The 26,688-nt window shown below is 31.2% G+C and overlaps 1 protein-coding gene across 1 annotated transcript in view; it reads left to right on the forward strand.

The window, feature by feature from the left end:
- Positions 1–26,688, forward strand: part of LOC126771824 (cGMP-dependent protein kinase, isozyme 2 forms cD4/T1/T3A/T3B) — a 146,234-nt gene continuing 119,546 nt past the window's right edge. The window contains exon 1 of the mRNA XM_050491932.1: positions 1–344. The gene's annotated coding sequence lies outside the window, so the exon portion shown is untranslated. The remainder of the gene's footprint in view (positions 345–26,688) is intronic.

The raw sequence follows: 26,688 nt of genomic DNA on the forward strand, positions 1-26,688 counted from the left end.
CATACGGGCAGCGAGGTAGTTACTCGTGTCGAGCTGTCCTCTAGCGGTGTCGTGTGCCGCTGATTCTGAGTGACCTTGACTCGGCTGTACGCCGTTCATTGGCCGCGATGCCAAGACGAGTCGCGGCTTTATTCTGTCCCTAAACTATGTTAATACTCTGACTAAATATTACAAAACCGGGAGGCGGGAACTGTCTCGTGAGTACGCCCGCGCATGCAGGTGGCGGTTTATTCGCGCTTGTCAAAATGATGTGACAACTGAACATAACCTCTCAACTGTGTTTTATATTTTTAATGTGAACATGACGACTTGGAAAATGAGGAAGCCGTCACTAAACTGTCCCGGTGAGATTTACTTTCTAATTCTTACGTATTAACTGGTTTAAGGTTAAAATATAAGGTTATGTCATTTATACAGTGCATGTATTGTTTTCAAAGCCGGCTCTGCACTGGAGACACTGCAGTTTACTCATTTACATTAAGGCAAACAAAGCGTTGATCTCTCTGCGGAATCTAAAAATAACTCGCCCAGTAATGGCGGTTAGGTTAATCAGCGTTTTACTTAAGTTAGTACCCTATTACTTATTATCATGCAATAAGTATAGGTAACGTTTATTTACTATGTAGGTATGCGGTAATGATCTATGAGCGCATAACGTTCAGTTACACTACTTAGCCGTTACCTTTTTGAAAATATTAAAATACCGCCAAATATTTTCGTTTTAAGCAAATAAAAAAATCATAGACAATATATTGGCATTTATAAATGATAATTTAAATTCCGAACGCGGTTTTATAATACCTATCTTGTTTTTAGATACATTCAAACTTTTTTGAAATAGCGCTTGAAAGGGTATTTGACCTCGAGTTTTGAATTTATTTTTATTACATACCTACCTAGCTTATGTTAATAGAATTCGATATTTTAAAAGACAATTTAAATTCTAAATTAAAAATAAAATCTTATGTTTTTTATAATTTTTAAATTAGCATACGACATAGGTTAAGCTGTTAAAAAATGTACAGGGACCGAAGTCGCCCTTACTATTGATTAACAACGAAACACCGTTAGGTACCTAATAGGTGTTATAATATATTAACTAATAATAATATATTAATATTATTATTAGCTTATAATATATTAACTAATATTAACTAATAATAATTCTACATTTAGAGACTGACATTAATATTTTATGTAATACGTATTTTTGCTAAACATTATTATAAAATTGTACGTGTATTGTTATACAAGAGTTTTTGTACACAACAGATAACCGTGTATGTAAAAAGTACGTAACTATAATTAATCGTTACTAATTAACAGTAGTTAGCCAAATATTAAACACCTTGTGATTGAACAAATAGTTAATTATTATGCTCAAGTTTAATTAGGAAAGGAAATAATATAAACAAAATATTAATACTTATAGGAAATTTTATGAGAATATTTTAGGAATTTGACTACAGGTAGTACGATTAAAAGGTAGCTACTAGGTACTAAATGTTTTCCATGTTACCAAATAAACTAAATATCGAAAATTCGATCTCGTTTATTATATTACGAAATTGAATATATGAATGTCGCAGAAAATACAGTTTAATATTATTTTATGCTCTTGTTATTAATTTAAATATTCAACGTTATTAACAATAACGTTATTTGTAATTACAAACAAAAACATTGTAAAGAACATGTTTAATATTCAAATAATATTGCAATATTCCTTGTTGCAACGTTTGAATATTATTTTTAATATAATAATTACATACCAATGTACATTACTTTTCTAATCTTTTTAATAATCGCAATATTTCATCGTAAACATTATTTTTCCGACTCATGAAACGTTTTTGAAATGTAAACATTACTTTAGGTATATATTTCTATAAATAATTAAAATGTTAAATTTTTTTAGACATATTTGTTAGTTTCGTTTTACGTAAATGTGATTGTACGGTGTGCGTATTAAATACATTTTTTATTTTTATTAAATAAATTATGTGGCATAGTAGATATGTTTCGGAAGCCCGAAATTTTTCTATGACGTCAAGATAACCGCACTAACATATCGATCTGAACGCTATAGATAATAAAAAATTTGCTATCATTAATTTCGTACGATAATTTGCATGAGATTTTTATAACGCTAATGAAATATAAAATTATTGATTTGATAGGATTTTTTATGTATTATAGTATTTATTTATGTTTGATATGTGCATGTTTGATGGTACCACACAGTTAATCCAACCTGAAACTTAAAAATCTGCTTTCTAATGTAAATAAAAATATAATAACAGATAAAAAACCCCGAGCAAATTAAATTGTATTACTCGGTTTATTATAAGCATAAGGTTTACTTCTTACGGTACCAACGTCTATCGGTGGTAGGTAGAGTTACCACTTTTTAAGTATATACCCCTTTGCTTTTCATCGGCTTTCACATGTTAAGTATAAAAAAAGGTGATGAAAATTTATTATAACTGTATACACAAAGCGGCGTAACTTAAAAAGATAATATCATGGTTCCTATATATATATATATATATAAATAATTGTTATGTATTTTGATATCTTTATCGTCACGTGAGAATATATTATAAGCTGATCCATCTAATATTGTATGTTAAAAATATGTTTGTCCTTATCACAAGATAACTATACAACGTTACACTTGAAATAATCGTTACTTAGATCTAAATAATTTTAAATTTATTTATGAATATACAATTTAACATTTTTAAATCATTCGAATTAAGTTTCGTATTTCTGCTTCTATATAAAACAATAAGCAAAAATAATATTAGAATTTCATTTATGAATTAAAATGCTCAGTTGCACATGCTTAATAATTCTTCTAGAGTAAACAAAAATACCATTTGAAGAGCAAGGCTATTACGATCGTTTTGAACATTACGCAGTTATAAATTTTCATTACGCGTTCAGATTTATAACAATATCACTTTATATTATAAAACAAACTCGCTGCATCTGTCTGTTTGAACGCGATAAAGTAATAAACTACAGAACGGGTTTTCATACGGTCTTAACCAATGAACGGATTGATCCATTAGGAAGGCTTAGGTTATATATATTTAATATCATTAATTAAATACGATGATTGTTGATGTCCAAAAGAGTTGTTATGTAAACCATTATACAATCCGTGCGAAGCCGGGTCGGGTAGCTAGTACATATATAATTTTTTTATTTATGAACGTAAATAAATTAGAATGAATATAGAATTGGATGTTGAACAAATTTTTTATCATTCACTCGCTCGTATGCAATAGCATGCCCTTAATAAATATATTAGGGGTCAGCGAACTGTATTTTTTCTTATATCTCTAAAGAGATATACTCATATCCTTAGTTATCTCCTTGTATTATTCAATATTCAAACAGTCTCATCTATCATTTTTTGGTATTATAACGAGATTTACTCCTAACATTTACGCTATTTTACTATTTATTGTTTTAAGATTATTTCTTGTTCATATCTATAATGCGAGTATATTTTGTGTTATTTCAAAACGAAAAATAATATTGCGTTTTATTTATAATATTATAAATTCTCAATATATATATTTAAGTATTACATATTAATTGGGATATTGTGTATAAGTGCTATTTAGTGATTGTTTCTTTTATAAATTAAATTAATAAAATAACGTAAGAAACCTCATCTGAATTCACTTATTTGAAAGAGATAGCACGATAAACATACGAACTTTTAAATTCGTAATATCATTAAGATGTCAAATCGTCAACAACCATTAAAACTGTTTACGCTTCATTTATTATCTAAGGTCAAACATATATGTATATAACTATCTTTCTCTATTTCAAGACTTTAACGTTATAAATATTTATTCATCCATAATTTTAACGAGATCCTTTACGAAAGGAAGTTTAGCAGTAAAAACAAATGTTTATAAAAATATTGGCCGCAATATTTTCGAACGTCATAATTGGAGACTTACGATGCTTTTATTTTGTTTATTTAAAAAAGAGCTCAATAAAACATCTTACAAATATCTTATTTATAAATCTAACGCGGCTTCGGATGTGGAATTTTACTTTATTGAAAACTATTATTGTATATTCATTCTGTACATTTGTCTAATTTAAAAAAAAACTTATCTAATCGTTATTATATTTCTAGGTAAAAATAAATGGCATTTTGAAACGATTCTGTAAGTAATAATATAACTCACTTTGTTATTCGTGAAATATTGACAACCGACTTATGCTGATACACTATTTCGATGCGTGTATTCTTGACATAACAAAATTATTATGGTCAAAATGGCATATACTTTCTGACAATACACGACCGTTTTCCGAGTTAAGTTTCGAGTTTGTTCTTACAAAATAGCCCTACAGGTCAATTGGATGGACTTGAAGATAGACGATGCACAAAAATCTTTTGTCATGTATTTTCTCAATGCATTCCAAATTGAAAATGACCTCTATTTTCTTTTACGTCTTATATTTTAGGCTGTATGTTATCGGTCAGTCGGTGAACAATTTGGTTTACTTTTAAAAAAGTAACAACCTGTAAATGTGGCAGAATATCATTTGAAACATGTAGGTTCCACGATATTTCAGAACCCGGGTGGCACAAGAGATATTACACATACATATGTGTTCTAACTTGGCCATCTATTGACAAGCTGATAAAAAAGCGATTTAAAAATGCAGTTCTAATGTTTTTACGTAAATGCAACTAATAATTTAACCTACAAGAAATATTTGCCATGAAGTAACATTATATGCGGGCTGCTTTTTTTTCTCGACACGCAATATTCATTACAATGTTTTCGATAACGTGAAATCACTGATTCGTTGATTTTTACAATTTATTGTTATTATTGAATTTTAGTATGACTATAATAGCTCAAAGATAAAACACAAAAGCAGTTTGCCTCTTTGGCAAAGTGAACGCGTTTTATCATAATGGCGTTAATGGTTGCACTATTTCAACTTTATAGTTACGTCTGTTTTATAGGTCGACATTGAAAATTCGTATCTGTTGTAATAGATTACGTACTACTAACTTTTATATTATTTTAACTATCACTTGAAACGTAACATTTGGGATTGTTTAACATTTTATTAGTACATAAATAAGGGATCTTATTTAATGTTATTATTGTTTATTTTTGCACGCCTAATAACAACCTTTAATTATATAATACGTATTAAATTTAGCTGGCATCTAACGCTTCAATAATAAGATAAAAAAAAAATATCTTAATTCAATTAAGTATGTTTTTAAAGAATATTAATTAATTTTTCTATAGCGTAGTATCTAAAATGGGTTTTAGTAGAGAAAAACTTTCGTTTTTTAAATCGAAAATCAACTAATATCTAAATAACATAAACGATTTCTACATATTCGATTACATTTTTAAATAACCTAATTGTATCCAATAAATAGCTACAGGCAACGTTGGCATGAATAATGCAACTATGCAAAAAATGTATGTAATTCTTTTGTACACGTGACTTGGTTGAAATAGCAGTTGTTCGTGGTACCAGCGCGTATCGAATGGCAAACAAGAGGCTAATAATATATAATATGATTATATTAAATATTAGGAAATAATAGAATATTTCTTATTATAAATTAATGTTGTCTTTAATGTTATTCTTTTGTGGGTGTCAATTTTTATTCGTGGTATTAATTCTGATGGTAATCTGGTAACATAATCCTGTAGGACTGTTCTATAAGAACAATCTTGAAACTCGCCGCAGAAAACAGCCGTGACACGCATCAAAATAGTGTATCGCCATAAGTTGGTTGTCAACATTTCACGAGTGAGTGATGGAGTGAGTTTGAGTTTGAGTGAGGTGCCGGCTGTTGAAAAGTGATCTCTTCTATGGCTTATAGCTAATAGTAAAGCCCTCGAGTTTGAACTCATTTTGTTTGTTTTGATAATACACATTATACAGATGAAGCGTGCTTTTATTGCGTTTTTAAGCAATCATTAATATATTATATATGTTGTTTCTATGTAATGTATGACAAGTATATAGACTTTCATAAAAAAATTATAATATTAGTTTCGTGTCTCGGTTATCACGTAGCTAAAATTTCTCAATTTGTAACCATTACGGTGTGTAAAATACGTGACATACTGTGGTCCTGTCCATTGTTGATTCAGCGTTTCATTGCATAACACATGTGTGAGCTAAATTTAAACAAATGCACATATTTTTAAAGCTCAATGGCGTACGTACGGACGCAATTGATAAAAGTCCTATTTTCAATAACCACTATGTTCGGTCTCTCCCCACTTCTAATACAAGTTTTGGACTTAGTAATATTACATATAAGTAATGTCTTTAATAAAGGAATTTACTTCATATATTGTACTAGTTTTCGTTCGCCGCTTCGCCCGCGTGGTAAGGGGGAATCAGGTGTTAGGTATAAAAAAATGACTGTGTTTTGGCGGCTTGCTTCATACCAAACTTTATCAAAATCGGTCCAGTGAATTAGCTGTAAAAGCGTAACCGGTAGGCAATCTTGGTGTCTTCAAATCCAGAGTAAACAGGTTTTTTTATAGGCAAGCGTGCTACATCTTAGGCCGTGTCGATGCTTAACATCAGGCAAGTCAACGGTCAAACGCTGGCCTATTAATTGTAAAAAAAAGACAGTCAGAGTTACTTCCGCAATTTATAATATTATTATATGTTATAGATATATTTTTAGTATTTGTTATAAAACATATTAAACACGTTAACATAATATTTATAATACTTTTTTTAATGAATATTAATGTTATTGTAATCTATAAAAAACACTGAAATTAATTAATTTTATATCGTATAAATAAAATAAATATCGATATTGTGATAGTAAAATTGCGTAATATGGTTTGAATTATTACATAAATGTTTTTTTAAGTTAAGAATAACTACGTGATACTAATGTTTTATCTGACAGTAAATGACGAATTTTATAAGGAAATAGACACTCAATAAACGACGTCAAATATCAAAAGTACTCATACATTGAAATCGTAATTTTCTGTCTATAAAAAATTGATTTAACAAAAGCCAAATATCAAAATTATCGTTTAATATATATAGCGCGCTTCGAAAATCAATGTAAGTCTTGAAAAGTAAAATAAGTATTTTTTTTAAACAAACTTTTATTTAATATCCACTAAAACGAATAAATGCAGTATTGCATCAAAACTGATTTTTATATGACTTGTGATAAACGTAATTATTTAAGCTTGTAACAAAATTATGACGTCACAGTTTTATAGATCTAGGAAACTACTATTGTTATTTTTTTAGGGAATCATACAATGAGATGACACAGCATAATAATGAACTAATATATACATCAGCTAAGTTTCCACCGACAATAATTATGCAATCACTAAAAATTTTACAAATACAAATCACGTAAAATCATATCGGTAAAACATTATAAAATTTGGTAACAATAAAGGTGTAGTGAATATAATATTTTTTAACCAAATAATGAAAACAGGCTACATTGAAAAACTTAAGGGCAGCAGGTAAGTGGCAGCAGTGACAAATTTATAACAAACATGTATTTACCAAGTGCTTAAATTAATTTCTTTGCGAGCTTAGTAAAATAAAGATTTTTTTTTCACGCACGGCCATCTGATCCCAAACTAATCAGAGCTTGTACTATAGAAACCAGACAACTGATATACTACTTTTCTTATGTAAATTCATACTTATATAGATAATTACACCCAGACTCAGGACAAACAGACATGTTCATGCACACAAATGTCAGTCCTGGGTGGGAATCGAGCCACAACCTTCGGCATGAAAGGGAAGTGTCTACCGACCACGCCAACCGGCCCAATGTTTACGTAAATAGAGTTTAATTACTTGCAGTCGTCATCAAGCGCGACCATGACGGTTGCCATCGTTAGATCCCAGCTACACGCTATTGATTCACAAATATATTATAGTAAGTACTATTTTTGCCTATAAGTTATATATGAATTTAACGATACAAAATAATAATAATAATATCCAGGGGCATTATTCATACACGGCCATAAGATCCCGAACTAAGCAGAGCTTGTACTATGAAAACCAGACAACTGATATACTACATATACTATTTTTCTTTTGTAAATACATGCTTATATAGATAATTACACCCAGACTCAGGACAAAAATGTCCTGGGCGGAAATCGAACCTGAAACTACGCCAACCGGCCCGTCAAAGATACTATAATTTACAGAAAATATGTGCATAAGGTAATAGTCAAATATTTTTACCGTTTGAAATGTTTCAATTTATCAGTTATTAAAATATGGAATGATGCATGAAGCTGGGGTCCATTCTACTAATAAATTGTCACATCGCAATCGAATCGAAACGTAATCGTTGCCGTTTAACCGTTTCCTTATTCTACTAACGCAAATATTCACTTGCGCTTCAGTCGATGTTGGAATAAAATCGGAAACTAATCGTAACCTTTACAAATTAGAAGACTTGGGCCCTAGGAGTATTTCACAAGAACTTACTTCGTATCTTACTCGAGAAATGTGAAGAATCAACTTACGTTGATACGTTATTTTGATGCGTGTTTCCTTTATATATTATAATTATTAGTCAATGTCGCATCACTTTCTGATATTTCACCATGAAGTTATTAAAGTATGTATCTACTGATAGCTGTTATTTCTTAAAAAAATTATATATACTTTTTAATTTTCTTAAACTTAAATATCCAGTCCATGGTAAGGGTTAAGAAAAAGGTTTTATTTCGAAAAACATTAATTTATTATTAAAGTTTTTTAAACATTATTTTTATCTCTTTATATTAATTTATTATTAAAACAATCTTAATTAATTGCTTAAAGTATCGTTCGCTCGATGGTCGCAATTCATAATCATGAATTAAAAATTGAGTAAAACGTCTAGTAATAAGAGTTTTCATGTTTCGAAATATTTTTTTTTTTATTGGTAACCCTAATCGCTACAAAATAAAAACAGAAAATTGGTTAACAGACAGACGATAAAAATGTACTTAACTGTTTCTTCTTTGCCTATTTAAAAACAGATAAAGCAAATTACTTGTCATATTATGACAAGATTATAGTAAATGTGACGTAAAAGTGTCATCATAGTGTAACGTATGACCTGCATGCCTAGTGCGCGTTTTTGTACTTGGTCGATAGCGTTGACATAAACTATCATTTGTATGAAATGAAAACAGTGCCATCTAGTGACTATAATCGGAATTGCATACGAATTGCACTTAACGCCAACGCGAATAAGTAATAAAACTCGCACGAGGCAAACTTAAAAGTAATAAATTTAATTATTTTAACAAAAAAGAAAAGACAGCAAGTAACAGTATGATAATCTAGCAACTAGTAACGTACTTAATGAATATTAATTTTCTAGTTGCGATTATAATCGCGTCCTTTGATGTTACGCAAGGTGAAGCATTGGACCATGCCAAGTTTGTTACGGATTGATAATTTACATTCAATCGTTGAATTCGCAAAACTCGATATTATTATGTACCCAACAACGTTGAAAAACCTTCATAAATATAAATGAACCTTCTCTTGTACAATCGACATCATCATACTTTGTATCGATTGTTCAATAATAATCTTTATTACTATTGGAGTAAATACTAAGATGAATGAAAACTATGTATGTGTTAAATATTCGCGTCGACGGTAATCGCAAATAATGACGTCGAGATGAACTTGTATCCGAACCTTTTGCAGAATATTAAGTTCGAATAATTAATTATTTACAAATTTGGTTAGAGAAATTGGCTTTTGCGAACTTAAATTAAATTTTAAATTTAGAACAGAGAACGAAAATGTGCGTTATGTATGCCCATAAACATAAGCATTGTAAGAATTACTAAGTAACATTACTTAAACTATCCCTTGATAATAATTATACACTTATATGCACTTAATATGTAACACACATACACAAAGTATGGATTGTCTGAAATAAATTATTTTTAGTAATTAGTAGTTGATGTCTATTTTTTGATATATAACATTTAAAAGCTGTCTTTATCGAATATTTTCGTTTTATCGCAGCGACTATTTTAGCAATTTACATTTTATATTAATTTAAAAATAAATATGCTGTTTCTAATCAAGTTAGTTGCAAATTTTGAAGGTGAATGACTTAGACTTACGGATCTTTTATTTGTATTAAATAATTGTCTAAATGAATTAAAAATAAGTTATTAGTGTTAATGGCCGTAAGCTTTTTTATAGCGAAATAATAAAAATCAAAGCGCCCGATACATTTTATAGCAAAATTTCAAAATTAACATAGTGCGAATTACCATTAAAATTTTATGTATAATAACTTATTACGTGTTGTGCTTAATTGTTGTTTTTATTACAATATTCGCAATGCTATTCTATAAAAAAATGTATGTCAATATTTCTTTAGAATTTTTTAAATATAAATTTAAACAAATTAAAAAATACACTCGTTTTTCAATATATTAAGTAAAATTATAAATGCGGAAGTGTGTTTGTTGATTGGTTGATTTTATATTGCGCTCACGTTATAACTACTAAACCGATTATGATGAAATTTTGCACACACGTCAGGTGTACGGAAAAGGACATAGGGTATCTAACACCTGCACTTCCTTATATATGAGCTTTACTGGTGGTAGGGCTTCGTGCAAACTTGTCTGGATAGGCAGCACCCACTCATCAGATATTCTACCGCAAAACAGCAATGCTTAGTATTGCTGTCTTCCGCTTTGAAGGGCGAGCCAGTGTAGTTCCAGGCACGAGGAACATAACATCTTACTAGCAAGCGATAGCATCTTATTAACATTAGGCATTGGTGACCTATACTAAAAAAAATATGAGTGAAGCCGCGGCCGGATTGTAGAATTTGACAATTATAAATCATACGTAGTACATGCTAATAATGCCAGGACTTAGCATAAGGTACCGTAACCGTAACAGCCTGTGAATGTCCCACTGCTGGGCTAAAGGCCTCCTCTCCTCTTTTTGAGGAGAAGGTTTGGAGCTTATTCCACCACGCTGCTCCAATGCGGGTTGGTAGAATTCACATGTGGCAGAACTTCAGTGAAATTAGACACATGCAGGTTTCCTCACGATGTTTTCCTTCACCGTAAAGCACAATAGGTAGTTAATAATTATTTTGTGGTAAAACGTTTTTAGACTGAGATCCCAGAAAACGCTCAGAAATAATTAATTGACTTAAAACTATTGACTTATTCGTAACCAATCCGTAAATATGTTATGTTAGCAATATAAATATATATTTTGCTATATAAGAATTTTAGAAAAAAATATTCAGTTGAGTTTCCTTTCCGGTTTCTGATTACTGGTTTTACTGGTACTGATTTGTTTCTTTCCGAACTGGGACTAGATTTTTTCCAATCAGTTATCTCAATCAAAAAGCAAGTAAATGCTCTGGTATTGAATAAAGATTTTGACTCGTGAAATGTCGACGTCGACTTAAGTTGATTTCGATTTATTGATGTGTGTATACTTCAAATATTATCAGCAGGCAGACTGGCATATAGACCACTTGATGATAAGTGGTCACCACCGCCCATGGTTATTGGAACTAAAAAAATACCCTTACATCGCCAAAGCGCCACCAACCTTGAGAACTAAAATGCATGTGCCTGTAATTACTCACTGCCTCACTCACATCGAACTGGAATTAACCCAGACATATTGCACAAAGCCCAACAACCAAATCATTGTTGTTCAATATCTGACGTTTCACGATCGTGTTTAGCGGTGAGTTTCGAGTTAATTCTCGCAAAATATATGGCTATTCTGTTTTACGGAATGTGGCATTTGGCCAGTTGGCCATTATTTGTTAGTTTTGGCTACGTGACAGACTTGGTTCCAATCGGGACATAAATTATTCGATTGCTAACATTGACTTTATTTAACTGAATTTCGATACTTTCAAATGTAATTTATACTATAATTTAAACGTTTAATTCGAATTGAAATTATTCTGAACAAAAACTAGTTGATTTATGCATATATGTATATAATGTTTTTATAATTGCTTCATAACGTGTCATGATAATGTACTAATATTCTTCAAATTTTAATTGCAATTTATGACTAGAAATAAATGATTTATGTATAAAAGAAAATATCATCATTCTAAATTTTTACTATTCGTAGCTGCAATCGCATGCGTTTAACTATTTCAAAGAGTGTTTGATCTTAAAGCGTTTATCGCCTGAGTGATCATTTACGCTGGCATATTTGTTTATCTTATGGGTTTCTGTGATGTTTAATATCGGGGCGGTTTTCTGTTTGTTCTCTAAAACCTTAAAAACTTAATGCTACATTAAAAATATTTTAAGAACGGCGTATATCTACAGTGCAAATGTAATACACGCGATTTAAGTTGACCGGCTTGGTGATAGGTTTTCCGAGCCGTTCACTAATTTGCAGTTTATTCGACTATTTTCATAATTGTTACTATGAATCCCCGTTTTTGTTAAAAACAATACCTGCGCACCCACACGTGACAAATTTCTAATCTGCACACAGATCGTTCGATTTGCTAGTTAAACATTATCAAGTATTTAGGTTACATTTAAATATTATTATTTTATTATTTATTATTATTTTATTTTAATTATTGTCACTAAGACAATATTTAATAATAACATAATATTTAATAGATATAAAAAACGCTTTCAAAGTAAAATTTTATTGAACTTTATGTTTAAACGAAAACATATGTATGTTGTAATAAAGACTATCGTGAATCTAGTCCTTTTCAACTATTATTTTAAGAGCGGAACACAAAAAGAATTAAAATGTTAAACAATTTTTTCTGTCGTTTTATGAACGAGTTGATTTTAATTGATCTAGTTTTTATCAAGGTCAAATAAGAAAAATTCCTTCTGCCTTCCATTAAATATTGTAAATAAAAATATAAATTTCGAATTAATATAATTTTTTTATTTTTTATTATATGTCGAACAATAAATTTTGTTCAAATAAAATTGAATCATGTGAAGCGTCTATTAGGAGCCGACTCGTTGATTTATTACATCCATAATCATTTAAATAAATTTTATTGATCCTTAATCCTTACCATATATCTCAATTAAAAATAATTTATTAACACTTTTACCAATCGATTTGTAAGAACAATACGATATTAAATATTACATAACGGTTACAACACACGCAACGGTAAAGTTTGGATGATCAGGAGTCAATTCTACTAACAAACTGTCACTATCGCAATTGAATCAGAGCCTCGTCGATGTCGTTTGTCCATTTTCCTATTCTTTAATTTAATTATTAACTATTTACATTATAAAATTAAATTTAGATAAACATTAAACACAAAATTAAGTTTAGTTTTAACATTACGGTTATAGCACCATACCGGTTTGGTTCCGAATCCGAGGAGATGAATGGACAATGTTGGATCGAAACATGTCGTAACGTTATAAATTAGTAGAATTAGCCCCCTGTACAGATAAGCCTGTGCTTGTATGTAACTAAACTGTACAAAGATTCCAAACCAGCTCAAAACTGCCATAAATACCGTTGTTTGTGTAGTCACAAAAGGCAAATTACTGTACACGGTATTTCCTTTCATTCCTTTAAATGTACGATTTTTAAAATATTAACCGCCTTATTGTAACAACAACGGACAACTGTTGTTTACTCATCTATACTAATATTATAAATGCGAAAGTAACTCTGTCTGAAAGTAATTTGATACAAAGCAATCTTGAACCCCAAAGAAGTACGTAGGTTAAGTACCTAGTTTTTTATACCTAACACTTAAGGAGAGGGGGTCTCCTAATATGCGGCCGAAGCCGCGAGCGAAAACTAGTAGAATATAAATCTAATAAAAACCCTTTTAACAGGATATCTGTTATTTTTAGCATTATAAGCTTTTCAAAGTCAATTTTGCGATGAGACAGTAAAAATAACGTGGTATATAATTCATAAATATGTTTGGTCTTTTTTTTTTATTTAAATCTCTGGGAGGGCAAATGACTCTACTCCACCTGATGGTAAGTGGTAGTAGAGTCCAAACGCGGGGACGGCCAGTACAGACGGGAAAAACGTTCTGCACTAGCCACCTTCGCCTTGCCGGCCCGCAAGATGCCTCTTCACGCCTTGCTTGAAGTAACCCGGGCTGTAAGAGGAGGGGAACACGTGAACTGGTAAGGAATTCCATTTTTCGGAAGTGCAACAAAGGAGTTGCAAAATATCTTTGTGTGCGATGGAATTGATGTCACAGTTAGGCGGTGACATCGAGAACCAGCTCGCGTGGACTTAAAAAGGAAGGGGGAAGCAGGAATTAGAGAGAATAATTCCTCAGAATTTCTTAGTTAATCTGAAGTCATAAACAGTTTGAATGAAAGAGACAGCATATTTTTTCTGCATAAAACATTTTGGTATAGTAGAGTTGTAACAAAGGTAATTATAGTTTGAGATATTACTATAACTCTGCAATATTAATCACATCACACTCATTAAGAATAGAAAGAAGTAATGGCTTTAAAAAATAACATTGTTTTCAATTACATTATTTATAATAGCAATATTAATAGCGTATTAAGTGTATTGGTGACTATGAACGGGTTACGTCTGTGCTGACCTTGATTGCATGCATTTGCATAACAAACTCTTGACGTTGCAAACTTAATAGCAGAAGCGAATAATCATAACGTTACACTGCAATATATTATATGCAATATGTACGTTTGACTGCCTCGTTGGTCTAGTGGCTTGATATAAGGCCAAAGACCCGGAGGCCTTCGGTTCAATTCCTAGGTCGGGCCAATAAAAAGTTATTGGGTTTTCTGTCAGAAAATTCTCAGTAGTAGCCCGGAGTCTGGAAGTTGGAAGTTTGTATACTCCCGTGCCCCGGAAAGCACGTAAAGCCATTGGTCTTGCGCCTGAACTCTTTCCGGTCGTGTCGGATTGCCGTTCCATCGGATTATGAGAGTTAGGGAATATAGTGCACCTGTGTTTGCGCACACACTTGTGCACTATAATATCTCATACGGCTAATCTCTCTTGAGATTGGCCGCCATTATATTTAGTTAAATATCTCGTTGGGGTAGCTGGCTTATAAGGCTGGGCTTAAAGTTTAATTCCTGTGTTCGAAATCCGGTCAGGCGTAAAAAAAAAAATTGAGATTTTCGTTAAAAATATTGATCCGGAGTTTGTAGTGTTATTTGTTTACTTACAAACTTTATTGCACACATACATTAACACAGTAGGTATGTACAGCAGAGAAAAGCGTGCAAAGGCGACCTTATCGCTATAGCGATCTCTTCCAGGAAATCTTTAATACATCTGTAACAAAAGCTTATAGCACTATATATTACTACTATATACGACTATTTTATTTGACACTAAGTGTTATATAATCCAAAATTATACATATTATTAGAAGTGCCTTTTGTGATATAGATAAATTATTAAAAATTTAATTTTACAATTTTTTCATTGATCTCTATGTATGAATTGAATTATGCCGACAAAAACTTGAAATCGAAGTGTTGCTTGCCGGGGCTTGAACCCGCAATCATCGGTTAAGATTCACGCCTTTTTTATAAATGTTTCTTTAAAATCATCTGTGTGATTTTTTTTTATGTTATTATAAAATAAAAAAATCACCAAGACGCAATTGCTAACAATTTGCAATTGCAAACAAAACCAAATTGCTTGTTGATTCTAATGATTTTAATGTATTAATACTTTGTTTTATATTACTAATACTGAGATGAAAAATAAATATTACTAACATTTATTTTATACGCTTAAAATAAGAACGCTTTAATTAGTGTTTATAAAGCGCAGATCTTAATGATCGCGGGTTTTTCATGTGTGAACACTGAATTTCCATGTGTTTAATTTTTATTTATAATTCACCTCTGAGGGTTCAGGAAAACAACGTGAGAAAACTTGCATGTGTCTAATTTTACTGAAATTCGGAAATACCACATGTATACCCACCATCCCGAATTCGAGCAGCGTGGTGGAATAGGCTCCAAACAATCCCCTCAAAGTAGTACTAAAGGTCAAATCCAACGAACAATTTATAAATCTCCAGTGCACGTTCTTTCGCTGGTACATAAGTGGGCGCTTTATTAGAACGGATAAAAATAGAAATAAACTGTTGTCAATTACAAAATGTAATAAGTCCTCTATTTTCTGTCGGGGAATATCAAACTCAATTGATATAGCTAGTAAGATTAGGAGCTCACTTTGCTCAATTATAAAAAGGTTTTGTTTTTATTCAAATATTTCAGGAACGGAGACGAACAAATAGACTTTCTATTAGTAATCTGTTAACGTCACCCATAGTCATTAGCACAGCAAGTAATATAAAACACTTCTAACAACAGAGGTAACCTGAGATCTCTTGTACAGGTACACTGGACTGATCCTTCAAACCGGAACACAGTATACTTATTAATATTTGATGCAAGAATAATTGAAGAGTGGTACCAAGACCGGCTTGTACAAAGACCTACCACCGAACGAAATTGTCTTATACATAAACATGCAAGTTTCCTTAATGTGTTAACCGCATAACATATATTGTAAATATAAAATAGGATAATTTAGGTATTTTGCTCAAATTCGAGCACACGGTTTTTGTTTCATGTTCTCGCTATTGAATAATTTTAGACTTGAATATTTTTATAAAGGCTCTTGTACGTCAATAATAACAAGTCTTCCAAATAATGTGATAATGTTACCAAAAAAACTTGTTTTTTATATTTTATCTCATTTATCATTTATAGATAGCGTATTGCTTTCTGCTTTTCGTCTTTATCTTTTAACAGATAATGTTGTTTTCGTATTTCAACTTAAAGATCATGAACACACCGTCTGATCTTTTATCTTCTACACTTAATGTCAAATAAATTTAAACAATGCTGTGTTTTCTTCTTTCGAATATCAAATCAATGATTACAGAAAGAGAAATCAGTATTTAACATAACGATGTTATTAAGTAAGGCTGGTATTGTTATAAAATAAAGCCCTTAGTAAGTTTAACGAGCTGTTGATTGTTATTTATATACAATGAGAAAAGTGGGTGTAAAGTTCAAACAGTTAAACGATTCCCATCGATTCATTACTTAATGGGTTTGAAATGTTAAATGAGCAGATATTACATAGAAAAAGTTACAACTTATATAAAGAACTGTTCGTTGTTTACATAATTATGTATATGTATATACATATGATGAATGACAAAAATGAAGTTATTTAAGGTATGTGCTTCTAAATAAATTAAAAATTAAACGAAAACTAGACGCTTTAATTATTCATCAGCAGTACTAATAACTCACTTTGTTATCCATGAAATATTTAAAATTTTTACTGATAGTGGTGGTAGGGCTTTGTGCAAGCTCGTCTGGGTAGGTACCACCCACTCATCAGACCTAACGCAAAACAGCAGTACAAGGGACATTATAGCTTTTTTTCCAAGGTTGATGGTGCAATGGTGGTCTTACTATAAACGTTAACCAAAGAATGCCGCTTCGAATCCGGGCAAGCACCACCAAATATTCATATGATTAATTTGTATTGATAATTCAACTCATGCTGAAGGAAAATATTATGAGGATGCATGTGTCGAATGAAATGCCATTGAAACAGCGTCGTGAAATAAGGTTTAACCTTAGCCACAAAAGGATAGGAGGTCTTAACCCAACTGTGATACATTCACGGGAATCTTATTTTTTAACCTTTATGGGTCTAAACAAATAACTATTTTTAGAATATGTTCTTAAATTAAATTTAAATGTATAATCATTAAATATTCAAATAAATATACTCGTAAAAGATAAATATGGACGTGTGAACAATCTCTGGATGTTATTTCCATCCTCGTCTATATTTAGACGATGGTATAAATATAACCAGTTGAGTGTTGAACCAGTTATCACATTGACCATCCATAGTTGTCTATTTTTAGATTCGGTTAGTCATATGTAACCATTTACATATGCAGTTGAACGCATACAATGATACTTATACTTAGAACAATTTGCCTTGTACGATGGCGTAGTGTTTAGAACGCGTGAATCTTAACCGATGATCGTGGGTTCAAAATCGGGCAAGCACCACTGAGTATTCATGTGCTTAATTTGTATTTATATTTTATCTCTTGCTTGACGGTGAAGGAAAACATTGTGAGGAAACTTGCATGTGTCTAATTTCATTGAAATTCTGCTACATGTGTATTCTACTAATCCGCATTGAGCAGCGTGGTGGAATAAGCTCCAAACTTTCTCCTCAAAATGCAGTGGAGGCCTTAGCCCAGCAGTGGGACAATAACAGGCTGTTACTGTTACTGTATAATATTCCATACGAGTATTGAAATGTATACATGTATATATTGTATTGCTACACAGTTTGAAGTATTAACGCGATAATCTCTGAAAATTCCAGTCTATTTTTTTTGCGGTTGATAATCCATGTATGTGTAGAACGAATCGTAGGATACAGCCTTGTGTTATAAAAAATAGTATTTTTTTTATATTCGTCAATGGATTCCCATCCCATCTTTAAATCTGAATTTAATGTTAAGTAGAACTAGTATATAGATTTCACCTGGCCTGTAAATTTGGTCTATTATTGCTATAGAGTAGTTATTGTAAGTTAATTTTTTTCTTCTAATATTTTTGTTGTTTTGTAAATATATATTTTTTCACTTATTAATTGTTAAAAGTAAGATTTAAACATAATGTTAGATATGCTAAGTTAGCCTGTAAGTGATGGTACGCAATTGTAAACAGTTACGTTTACGTTGTGTTTGTTATGTAATGTTAAGTTTTTTTTTGTGTATCGCATTGGCTTTCTAATAAATAAATAAACCTAAAGATCATTATATTGACAACTCCTTGTATTATTTTCTAAAAGCTTACCTTGAATAAGCTTCTACAGAGTTAAAAGAAAGCAGTATGTTGCCGTTCAAAGAAACCTGCGTAACGCGTTCTTAAATAGTTGCAAATTGTGTTGTATCGAAGATGCTATAAATACATTTATTAACTGAGAAAAAAATATAATCTCCAGTTGAGTTTCTTTCGCCGTTACTTCACAGGCCTGATGTGATTTTTTTCGAAATGGTAGCATATTTTTGACTATCAAGCAAGTAGATCAATTTTTCTAAATAGAATAAAGATATACATGTGAATTTAAAATGAGAAGCGTTTCTATATTCTTTATTAATTTACATAATTTATCTTATTAATATCGTCAATTCTGTTCAAATGAAATGCTTAATTATTACTCCCTTATTTTCAACTATTGAAGTTAGCAGTCCAATAACAAGTATTAGTTAATTTTATACATGAATGTACTTAGTAATGTAAATAAACGAATTCATTAAAATTTATGACCTTTGCAATGATTCCAGTTTCTTCTATGTAAATAGAATTTAATATGTTTTCAAGATAAATCGTGGCTAATACTCGCGTTATTGTGCCAACAATTTTAATTTTATGCTATTTCAAATATAAATTTAGACTCAATTATAGGTTAATGTATAGTCTTTTGAATTTATAAATTCACTTTTTGAATTCATTTGAATGGCGTCTCGTATTCTAATTTCGTAGTTTGTAACAATATTTAATGTATAGCAATCTTGGGGTTTGATATATCAGCCATTTTGAAAACGCTTTATATAGCGTTTTTTGTTTGTGCAAACGTTCATTAAAATAAATTTATTTTTCACTATTTTGACTAATCTTGCAAACATATCTGCTATTCCAGTCCTATGATTTTTAATTATTAATAATTTTCTTTTTCTTTTTTATTAATTACAGACATTTTGTCTCATTGTAGTCCACAGTTTTTCCGTAAAACGGTTAATCGGACACAGTCTTGGCCTTTGCTTCTTAAAAATACTTTAAACGAGTCACACCAATTAATAAATGGCAACAGTATAAACACTTACTTATACAGTATAACAGTTTATTGCATCATATAACCTAGCCTGTTTGCACATTGTAGAATTTCTAATTGTACAAATTGTATTTCGAATGAATAAATTTTGTATGCTAAGCGATATAATTACGTATGGTACACACGAGCCGGCCACGAAAGTCGAAAATGTCATTAGCGTGGCAACCGGCATTTGTGTCACAAGTTCAGGCCATATGTTCACGGGTCGAGAGATATTGTGTCCAGAAATAGATCACCAACAATAACATCAACGTCACACCACGTATGGACTTTATGCAACCCATCGCAATACTGTATACGAATTAGTCGGCGCACGATGTATCCGAATGTTACATCTGTTTGAATACTTATATTTCAATGATGTAGACATTTTCAACCGAAAAGCTATTAAGAAATCTTTAATGAAGGCATTAAATTAGCAGCTATTGATTTAAGTTTTGTTCTTTATGTTTTATTTATTTAGTTTTTTTGGTAATTTAGGTATGTGCTTATTTATTGCATAAGGATGTCTTAGGCTACGTTTAGGTAAGTTTTAACTTACATTAATTTATAACGGTTACGATACGAGTACGTTCCCGATTCCATTCCGATACAACTTCAAACGAACCGCAAATGGATAGTTGTTTTAGTAGAATAGGAAAACGGTTTTACGGCAACGATTACGTTACGATTCGATAGCGATAAAGTGACAATTTGTTTAGTAGAATTGGCTCCCAGTTTAGTGGTTTAGTCGATAAAGTAACAGACAAACAGACTAACCTTGCAATTTATAATATAGGATTTATGTAAATAGCTGTATGGTGTTTCACGCCACCACCTCCGGCATGGTGGTGTTTCGTTAATGGCGTAACATTTTTACTTTATGTATTTCATTTGTAATGTACGAACTTTGAATGAGTTTGTGAGTTTATTTACAGGACGTTTATATTTATGATAATCCTAAATATAGTTTCGTATTAACATTTTCCTGTTAAAAACTAGACTAATAAATATAAATTAAATCATTACGACGCAATAAAAATAAAGTGAAAAAAATATATGTAAACAATCGATTGTTCATATAAAAGGAGTTCAGTCGAGATGGTCCACTGGGTAGAATAGGTGGATTTAATGCGTAGATCACGGTTCGAAGTAAGTACCACGGCACATCTCAGATTATGCAAGTTACGTTTCGTATGACATTCTAAAAATATCCTTCAGCCAATCCTCCAGTAAGAGTAAGTTTCAAACCTAAGAGTGAAGTCGAATTAAAAATCATCAGAAAAAACAAATAAACACAAAATTGTGACGATTTTTTATTACGTAATTAACCTCGTTGACACATGGAATATTTTCAAAAAGGAACAAAAGATTTAAAGCTATATTTTTAGCATTTTTATGTTTGAACATCGAGAAGTGCACATAAATTTCGTGTATAAAGAAACATTTACAAATTTTTCGCCCGTTAAACGGTTTTACTTATAAAATCCAAGTTAACGGTCAACGGAAATTGGCAGCGTGACGTCAAAATTCTAAAATATCTTAATTGTTTAGCTGAATGTGTCATATTTTTAATTACTAATACTGGTTTTAATCATATAAATTAAACTATAATATTGTTTATTTAATTTATATGCTTGATAATGATGGAAAAAAACGCTTATTTAAGAGGCAATTGTATAAAATATTTAGTAAGCAATTGATTCGTCTTCATATGTGAAGTAATATTCACGTTTATTTCAGTTTAAAGAATCTTTATTCTCAAAAAAGACGAACGTCACTTACATGAGAACAACATGACATGAATTTAAATATAATAATGGTCGCCATATAGGTAGGTTTTTTTTTTTATAGAATAGGAAGGTGGACGAGCATATGGGCCACCTGATGGTAAGTGGTCACCAAACGCCCTTAGACATTGGCATTCTAAGAAATGTCAACCATCGCTTATAGCCAATGCGCCACCAACCTTGGGAACTAAGATTTTATGTCCCTTGTGCCTGTAATTACACTGGCTCACTCACCCTTCAAACCGGAACACAACAATATCAAGTATTGCTGTTTTGCGGTAGAATATCTGATGAGTGAGTGGTACCTACCCAGACGAGCTTGCACAAAGCTCTACCACCAGTAAACTACTGGTAACAAAGGTACTGAACTAACGAGATATAAAGTAAGTTATTTACATCTATCAACCAATAGAATCGCTTTATTTTTATGTGGATAACGTTGATGGATCCTCTTTGGTGGTCTAATGGCTAGACATAAGGCCATAGATCCCTAGGCCCTGTCTTAAACTTCAAAATCGGTCAGAAGGATATCATGTTATCTACCAAGCTGACGAAATGTAAATAAAACTTGCAACTTAAATTAATTAACATGCACAAAAACATTATTTAAACCATTACAATTTTTAATTAAAACTTGCTATGTTTGTTTTTGTGACTTTACAAAAGCCGCAACTAATTATGTGAGCGGCTTTTATTACAATTAATTCATTAATTTATACCAACTAACAGTAGATAAATTAAATTTACAATCGCAAAAATACATTTAAAACTTATTCTTAAAACGTTTTATTAATAAAAGATGTTATCACATCGTTTATTTTAAAAAAACTTAATAAAATATATAAATATTTGAAAACATACTAGTCAGCAACATTATCAATCATCGCTTAGCATTAATATTAAAATAATGATTAAATACATTTCAAACAAGTATATAACGTAAAGTTAATTATAACATTAATAATATAACAATTCAATAAGATCATCGTTTATTAACTAACAAGTATATATCGATCGCCGTTAGAATTTTAACAATATATTGGTCTTATAAAATAGTGTATTATGTCCACATTGCGAGCTCTCGCATTAAATAATAATTAAACGTTATCAGTACCAGTATTATGTTGCATTTACACGAGGCCAATAATCGTGCCAATCCACTAAGCCAAACCAAATATTGGCTTCATCTAAATAGAGACAATCCACACATTGGATTGCCCTCAAGCCAATTAATGAAATAGAACAATTTCTAGCTCATATGGGCCTACGTGTAAATTACATTGCATTTTTCATTCGACTGGCTTCATTGGCTTAGTGATTTGGTTCGGCTATTGGCCTCGTGTAAATGCACCATTACTCTCGTAAAACCGGTTCGACCAAAATCGTGTTTGGAGACTCCGTGCTTTCTATGTCCAAACATTTCATACATAGAAAGATTTCATACATATGCGGAATCTTTGCGGCATTTTAGTATAAAATGATTTTGATTTATTCGAATAAGATATCGTCGATTTGATATCATTAATAAAAGTTAATAACAAATGGATTTTTGTAAGACTGATTGATGGTGGCTTTAATTAAATATTTAAATAACTGTTGTGTTGTTTCACGTTCTAACTTATACAAATCACCTAAATATGTTTATTAGTCCACTTATTACTTATGTTATTTAGTTGTTGGACGACTTATTTCCTTACCGATTTTTTGGTATAATTCAAATTCCCGGTTGTTGTGTTATATTTAATATAATTTTATTACTTAAAAATTACTTACAAAGTATGTACTATTTTTTCTTTCTATGCATATTTTCTATTTTACTGGTGGTAGGGCTTTGTGCAAGCTCGTCTGGGTAGATACCACTCACTCATCAGATATTCTACCGCAAAACAGCAATACTTGATATTGTTGTGTTTCGGTTTGAAGGGTGAGTGAGTCAGTGTAATTACAGGCACAAGGGACATAAAATCTTAGTTCCCAAGGTTGGTGGCGCATTGGCTATAAGCGATGGTTGACATTTCTTACAATGCCAATGTCTAAGGGCGTTTGGTGACCACTTACCATCAGGTGGCCCATATGCTCGTCCAGCTTCCTATTTTATAAAAAAAAAAATATTAAGTTACCTGACTGAGGTATTTTTAAATATTTGAGATTGTGCTCTAGAATAAGAAAAAAAATTGTATACAGTACAGTGTAACTTATTTGATATTTTTGATGATTATTATTATTAACGTTAATATCTTCGTCGCGGACTCCAAAGTTGTATTACAAAGAAGCATACGCGTTAGATATTAATGTAATTCATAAATGGTAATTTACTTATATAATTACTTAGATATAATTAATTAATTAATTAATTATACTTTATCTAAAGGAGCCATAAAAATCAGGATATAAAAGAAGAAAAGATAGTGAAAAAGACACGGACGTACATATTTATATGTAAAGAAAAAAAACTGTAATTGAAGTGATTAAAACGATTGCTATCTCTTTTTAATTTTTATGGCGTAAAAAGGATAGCAACTCTTGTAGTTCTGTCTATTTTTTTAGATGTTTAGTTGAAGGACAGCCTTCTTCAAACAAAATGTTAGGTAAAAAGTAAATGCAACAAGTTTCGTAACAAAATACCTGTTATTTTATTCCCCGATTGCCGCCAACGCATTTTTTTACGCAGTGGAAACTTTCAAAAGGTACTCGGCTCACTTAGTGGGGGGACAGGATTATGTGTTTCTTACCTACTAAAACCACTGCAATGGCCATCCTCGGCACGGATCGGAGAGGCTGCGGGATCGTGTTCACTTCTCGCGGCCTCTCCCGGGCTGTGCTCCGCTCGTGGCTCGGTGGAACTCAACTCAGTGGCCGAAGGTATTCTCGCCCCTGAGAAGCTACGTACAAGCTCGTATGCTAGTGCGTACGACAGCGCGAGGCCATCTCGGCTGCCGTCCTTCTCAGGGCCGTCTGAAATAGGACACGCGAGGCCCCCACTTCCCGCATCCACGGCCCCAGGGTTATGCCCTATCTTTTAAGCCTCGGGCGCCGGGGCTGTGGGAGGGCCAAGACGACGTCGACGTCGTCTCCGCGAAGCGAGATTGGCCCTTTCCCGCTCCGCCCTCTCTTTCTGGACTATGACGGTCACACAGAAAGAGGCTACGTGCAGCCAACGCCTATTTTAATCGTTCCTTCAATATCATAATTCAATGGGAACGACGAATATCATGATCAAAAACAGTTTAAGATGCCGGACCAACATGTTTACGTGATTTCGTGATGTTTACGTGATATATATGTATAAAATAAAGTATAAAACTAAAAAGACCTGTTAAAAGATTTACCTGAAATAAAATTTAAATTCTTCGACGTGAAATTATTTATATGTTGAATGAAGTCTTATTTATTTATTAAGGATCTCAAACAAAGGATACGCATTTACGAGTACACCACATCGTGGAAGAATATTTTAAAATATGTGTGCTCCTTCAATTAAAGGAGACCACAGCAACTTCTGTGTGTGATGATACCACAAGTCTTTATTTACGTGTTTTTATATTCGTACCTGTGTTTAGTTATGTATAGTTGATTACATATATTTTTAACGTTTTAACTTCGCCATTGAGACAGCATAAGATGAATTATAATTAATACAAATTAATCTCTTAAAAATTCAGCGGTTATTCGCCGAGTTTGATATTTCTTTAAGATTCACGTGTTAACTTCTAACCACACGGCCATCACGGCATTTGTTAGGAATTATATGGATTTTAATTTACATCAAGCGAGTGGTTTTCTTATATATTTGGTATATTTATCTGTTTTTTTTTTCATCCATTAAAGTTGACTCGTTCTTTTATTTATAGTCATTTTTATTTTTAATGGTTAAAAATTCTGTAATGTTTAATTTTCAAATATTTTTATTGCACAAACTGTTATTTGAAGTTGTAATGTAATCCTATAAAATATATAACTTGATTGTTGATTAATAACAGGTTTCATTCATCAAACGATTATTACGTCTAATAATTGTATTATTATACATTAAAAAATTAACACCAAAACCAGTTTTTCGACAGTATTAACATTATTTTGCTGTTATAACTTCTGAGCCACTTTACACATTCAAAATCAAATTCAACATTTGCATTCAACACAAACTATTATCATTAATTACACAAATCAAATAAGGCTTAGATTCGCATGATATATACAATAATTTGACCAAAAATTTGAAAAGCTATCAAGATTACTTTACCTATTTTATAAAGGTACGTACCTAAGGATTATTAGTATAATACAAAATAATAAAAAGCTTAATTATTTTAAAGTCAATAATAATATGTTATATATAACGAATTGCAAGTGATACAGAGATCGTTTCTCTTATCTCTGAGCTAAAAATATACACGGAAAGATAAACTATTTACGTATAAATTCAATATAAATCTGTACACTCATTATGCATTGTTACACGGACCAGACTTCTATTGTAACTAGAGAAGCAAATTCCCTGGACATAAAAGTACTTATAGTATGTATGTAAGTGGTCCTACAGAATTGGCAAAATGGGTCTTATATACATATAGGTTAAAATATACCTGAATTTAAAGTATATATAACTATATATATGTAACTATATCATAGATTGGCAATATAAATATATTGCCAATCTATGATAATCAATCAATCAATAAAATTATTGATTTAGGCAATCGACGATTAGGTATATTATTGTTCAATGAAATGTAAAAAATATCACTATGAAATGATAATAACCTACTAATTTAAATGAATATGGAACTTCGTAACGTACCTTAGTATTTATTGTATTTTTCACTTGCATTCCAATCGTGTGTTAGATGATTACATAAAGGAAACAGAGAAGGCATACGTACTTATGTACATAGGTGTATACATATAAATACGCTTGTAGAAATATAATCCG

Source organism: Nymphalis io, chromosome 11 (assembly GCF_905147045.1).
Source record: "Nymphalis io chromosome 11, ilAglIoxx1.1, whole genome shotgun sequence".
Classification (NCBI taxonomy): Eukaryota; Metazoa; Arthropoda; class Insecta; order Lepidoptera; family Nymphalidae; genus Nymphalis; species Nymphalis io.